This window comes from Leptodactylus fuscus, chromosome 8 (assembly GCF_031893055.1).
Source record: "Leptodactylus fuscus isolate aLepFus1 chromosome 8, aLepFus1.hap2, whole genome shotgun sequence".
In the NCBI taxonomy this organism is placed as follows: domain Eukaryota; kingdom Metazoa; phylum Chordata; class Amphibia; order Anura; family Leptodactylidae; genus Leptodactylus; species Leptodactylus fuscus.
Genome location: NC_134272.1, coordinates 643608 through 648815, shown reverse-complemented (window position 1 = coordinate 648815; position 5208 = coordinate 643608).

The window sequence follows — 5208 nt, the reverse complement described above, 5'->3', positions numbered from 1 at the left end:
TATATACTATATAAGAGTCTGTGCTGTGTAATCATTATCTGGGGACAGCGAGGATTATCTGACAGGACTGCAGGGGGCGATACTTATACTGTATATACCCTGTGTCACTTATATACTATATAAGAGTCTGTGCTGTGTAATCATTATCTGGGGGACAGCGAGGATTATCTGACAGGACTGCAGGGGGCGATACTTATACTGTATATACCCTGTGTCACTTATATACTATATAAGAGTCTGTGCTGTGTAATCATTATCTGGGGACAGCGAGGATTATCTGACAGGACTGCAGGGGGCGATACTTATACTGTATATATCCTGTGTCACTTATATACTATATAAGAGTTTGCGCTGTGTAATCATTATCTGGGGGACACCGAGGATTATCTGACAGGACTGCAGGGGGCGATACTTATACTGTATATACCCTGTGTCACTTATATACTATATAAGAGTTTGTGCTGTGTAATCATTATCTGGGGACAGCGAGGATTATCTGACAGGACTGCAGGGGGCGATACTTATACTGTATATACCCTGTGTCACTTATATACTATATAAGAGTCTGTGCTGTGTAATCATTATCTGGGGGACAGCGAGGATTATCTGACAGGACTGCAGGGGGCGATACTTATACTGTATATACCCTGTGTCACTTATATACTATATAAGAGTTTGTGCTGTGTAATCATTATCTGGGGGACACCGAGGATTATCTGACAGGACTGCAGGGGGCGATACTTATACTGTATATACCCTGTGTCACTTATATACTATATGAGTCTGTGCTGTGTAATCATTATCTGGGGGACAACGAGGATTATCTGACAGGACTGCAGGGGGCGATACTTATACTGTATATACCCTGTGTCACTTATATACTATATAAGAGTCTGTGCTGTGTAATCATTATCTGGGGACAGCGAGGATTATCTGACAGGACTGCAGGGGGCGATACTTATACTGTATATATCCTGTGTCACTTATATACTATATAAGAGTTTGCGCTGTGTAATCATTATCTGGGGGACACCGAGGATTATCTGACAGGACTGCAGGGGGCGATACTTATACTGTATATACCCTGTGTCACTTATATACTATATAAGAGTCTGTGCTGTGTAATCATTATCTGGGGGACAGTGAGGATTATCTGACAGGACTGCAGGGGGCGATACTTATACTGTATATACCCTGTGTCACTTATATACTATATAAGAGTCTGTGCTGTGTAATCATTATCTGGGGGACAGCGAGGATTATCTGACAGGACTGCAGGGGGCGATACTTATACTGTATATACCCTGTGTCACTTATATACTATATAAGAGTTTGTGCTGTGTAATCATTATCTGGGGGACACCGAGGATTATCTGACAGGACTGCAGGGGGCGATACTTATACTGTATATACCCTGTGTCACTTATATACTATATAAGAGTCTGTGCTGTGTAATCATTATCTGGGGGACAGCGAGGATTATCTGACAGGACTGCAGGGGGCGATACTTATACTGTATATACCCTGTGTCACTTATATACTATATAAGAGTCTGTGCTGTGTAATCATTATCTGGGGGACACCGAGGATTATCTGACAGGACTGCAGGGGGCGATACTTATACTGTATATACCCTGTGTCACTTATATACTATATAAGAGTCTGTGCTGTGTAATCATTATCTGGGGGACACCGAGGATTATCTGACAGGACTGCAGGGGGCGATACTTATACCGTATATACCCTGTGTCACTTATATACTATATAAGAGTCTGTGCTGTGTAATCATTATCTGGGGACAGCGAGGATTATCTGACAGGACTGCAGGGGGCGATACTTATACTGTATATACCCTGTGTCACTTATATACTATATAAGAGTCTGTGCTGTGTAATCATTATCTGGGGGACAGCGAGGATTATCTGACAGGACTGCAGGGGGCGATACTTATACTGTATATACCCTGTGTCACTTATATACTATATAAGAGTTTGTGCTGTGTAATCATTATCTGGGGGACACCGAGGATTATCTGACAGGACTGCAGGGGGCGATACTTATACTGTATATACCCTGTGTCACTTATATACTATATGAGTCTGTGCTGTGTAATCATTATCTGGGGGACAGCGAGGATTATCTGACAGGACTGCAGGGGGCGATACTTATACTGTATATACCCTGTGTCACTTATATACTATATAAGAGTCTGTGCTGTGTAATCATTATCTGGGGACAGCGAGGATTATCTGACAGGACTGCAGGGGGCGATACTTTTGGCCAACACTGTACAACTTAGTGGTAAAGGTTTAATTCAATCCTCCCTTGTAAGCCACAGTTAGGGTGCATTCACACTAAGTATACTAAGTAAAACATGTTCAGAATCAGCGCGTACAAAGCAGATCCCATTCATTTCTATGGGAGCCGGCATACACGCGTATTACATTGAAACCAATAGGGGAAAAAAGCAGCCCATTCATTTCTATGGGGAGCGCTCGTATGCCGGCTGCCATTGAAATGAATGGGATGTGCTTTGTACGCTCTGATTCTGAACGTGTTTTACGTTCAGAATCAGCTCAGCGTATACTTAGTGTGAATGCACCCTTATTGTACTAGAGCCGTTCCAGGGGTTTCAGTACGCAGAGGTAAAGGTATCACTCCATCCACCTTTGTAACCCACTTACTTCTTTTCCTCCTATGCTGGTAACGTTACCCTTCCAAAAAAAAAAAAGGGCGCCATTCAATCCACCCTTGTAAGAGATGGATTCTTAAACACTTGGCTACAAAGTATGAGATTACCAAGATAAGGAACAGCCGAGAATCGTCACAGCCTGCTCTATAAATCACTTTCCATAATCTGATACAACACTCCGTATCCCTCACTTTCCAAAGCTTTATCCCAAAAGTTTCCAAGGGAGGGGCCATACGGTGGCTCAGTGGTTAGCACTGCAGCGCTGGAGTTCAAATCCCGCCAAGGGCAGAAAACCATCTGCAAGGAGTTTGTATGTTCTCCCCGTGTGTGCATGGATTTCCATCCCATATTCCAAAGAGATACTGATAGGGAAAAATGTACATTGTGAGCTCTATGTGGGGGGAGGGGCTCACAATCTGCATTAAAAAAAAAAAGTTTCCAAGGGAGTGGCAGACGGTAACATGAGCGGACAATTGTATAGACGGTAACATGAGCGGACAATTGTATAGACGTAACATGAGCGGAGGACGTTACACAATTGTATAGACGTAACGTGTAACTAGTGAATGTGGCCGGTAGATTGGCTCGGGGAACCCTAATGCTCTGCATCTATTACTACAGCCCTGTGTGTGGGACCGATGGGAGAATGAAACACTTGGACCGCACTCGCAAGACCTTGTCCACAACACCTCATCCTGACAATAGAACAATATCGGAGGGATACAGAATTCTTTTACAGACCATTCAAGTTACAATTTCCCTTTAAACTTACTACTAACCTCAAGCTAAGAGATAAGGAGTGTAAGCTAAGATCTCACCTGGCTGCTGCCTCCTTCTGCCACTTCTGGAATCTGCAATCCTTCTGCATGGCCTCCAGGTTAGTGGATGGGGATCGGTCCTTGTTCGGGCGCCATTTTGTCATCAGAGCCCAAGAGGTCGGAGTCTTAATTGTCAGGCAATGTCCTTATTAATTATATATGGAGCTGGGCTAAGGGGAGGAATGGCCGCCAGGGCACAAGGTCTTCTCTATGATCATTCTCTCATGTTTATTGAGTCTGTGCAAAGGATTGTCGGGAAGGTCGGGCATGGAAGGTCGGGCATGAGGCTAAAGGGAGCAGCCATTATTGGGTTATTTCACTGGAATCCTGTCTTAAGACAGGCTTGCACATTCCAGTGAGCGCCCTCTATTGGTTTGCAACAATGAGGCAGCAACTGTCTTCCTAATTACATCATGGAAGGCAGATTTGCATATTCTTCCCATAGTTCCTTGCAAAGTGGAGTGCTAAAGGCTTAACAAGTCTCCACCCACCTATATGGTGGTCTCTCCCTAAGGAGTGACAATATCCCCCGAACCCAGGATTATATAGGAACGTAATGGCTTTCTGGCAGCTTACACATCACAAGATCCCTAATACAATTGCTGATAAATAAATGGGCAGCATGTGGACATTGCACTTCTAGAATCCGCCATCTTAGATGTTTACTACATAACTGACCACATTAGCTCGTCCGAGTCAATAGACCTTGAAATGTCTCATAAAAGACTTTTAATAGAATCCAGCTCTTATCACCCTACAAGACATCTTGTTCCCAGACGAGGGACGTGAGGGAGTAAAATCGTACAACCAGAACATCTTATGAAAAAACCTTGACTATGAAACGTGAGAAGAGCCGGTGCAGAATAGAACATTCTACTGAATAAACTTCTACAGAATCCTGAATCTGTTCCCTTATCGTGGTAGACACTGAAGCAAGAATACAATTGGAGTAATTATGGATTCTTAAGCCATACACTGAATGGCCATAAGTCATGGGAAGGTCCCGAACGCGCCGGTAATAGCAGGTCGCCCCTCTGCGAGCCCTGATAACTGCAGCAAGACAGCGAGGCCAGGACTCCACGAGGTGTTGGAAGATCTGGAGGGATATGTGGGGCACCACGAGGTCCAGCTCTCGCCCCATTTCTCTTCACACTGTACACTGCTGACTTTAGGCACAACTCCTTCAGCTGTTACTTACAGAAGTACTCCGATGTCTCTGCTATAGTCGGCCTCATCACTGATGGTGACGATAGGGAATACAGAGACTTAAACCAGGATTTTGTTGAATGGTGCCAGCAGAACCAGCTCAGGATTAATGCTGGGAAGACCAAGGAGATGGTGGTGGACTTTAGTAAACGGAGAAGTGCTCCGACCCCGGTGGAGATCCAAGGAACATGTATCGAGATAGTCAGGACCTATAAGTACCTGGGCGTGCTCCTCAATAATAAACTAGACTGGGCTGATCACCTGGAGGCGCTGCACAGAAAGGGCCACAGCAGACTCTACCTGCTCAGGAGGCTGAGGGCCTTCGGAGTCCGGGGGACACTTCTTAGGGCCTTCTTCAACTCTGTGGTTGCTTCAGCCATCTTTTTCGGTGTGGCCTGCTGGGGGAGCAGTATATCAACCAGGGACAGAAATAGACTTGACAGGCTGATCAGGAGGGCCGACTCTGTCCTGGGGAGCCCCCTGGACCCAGTA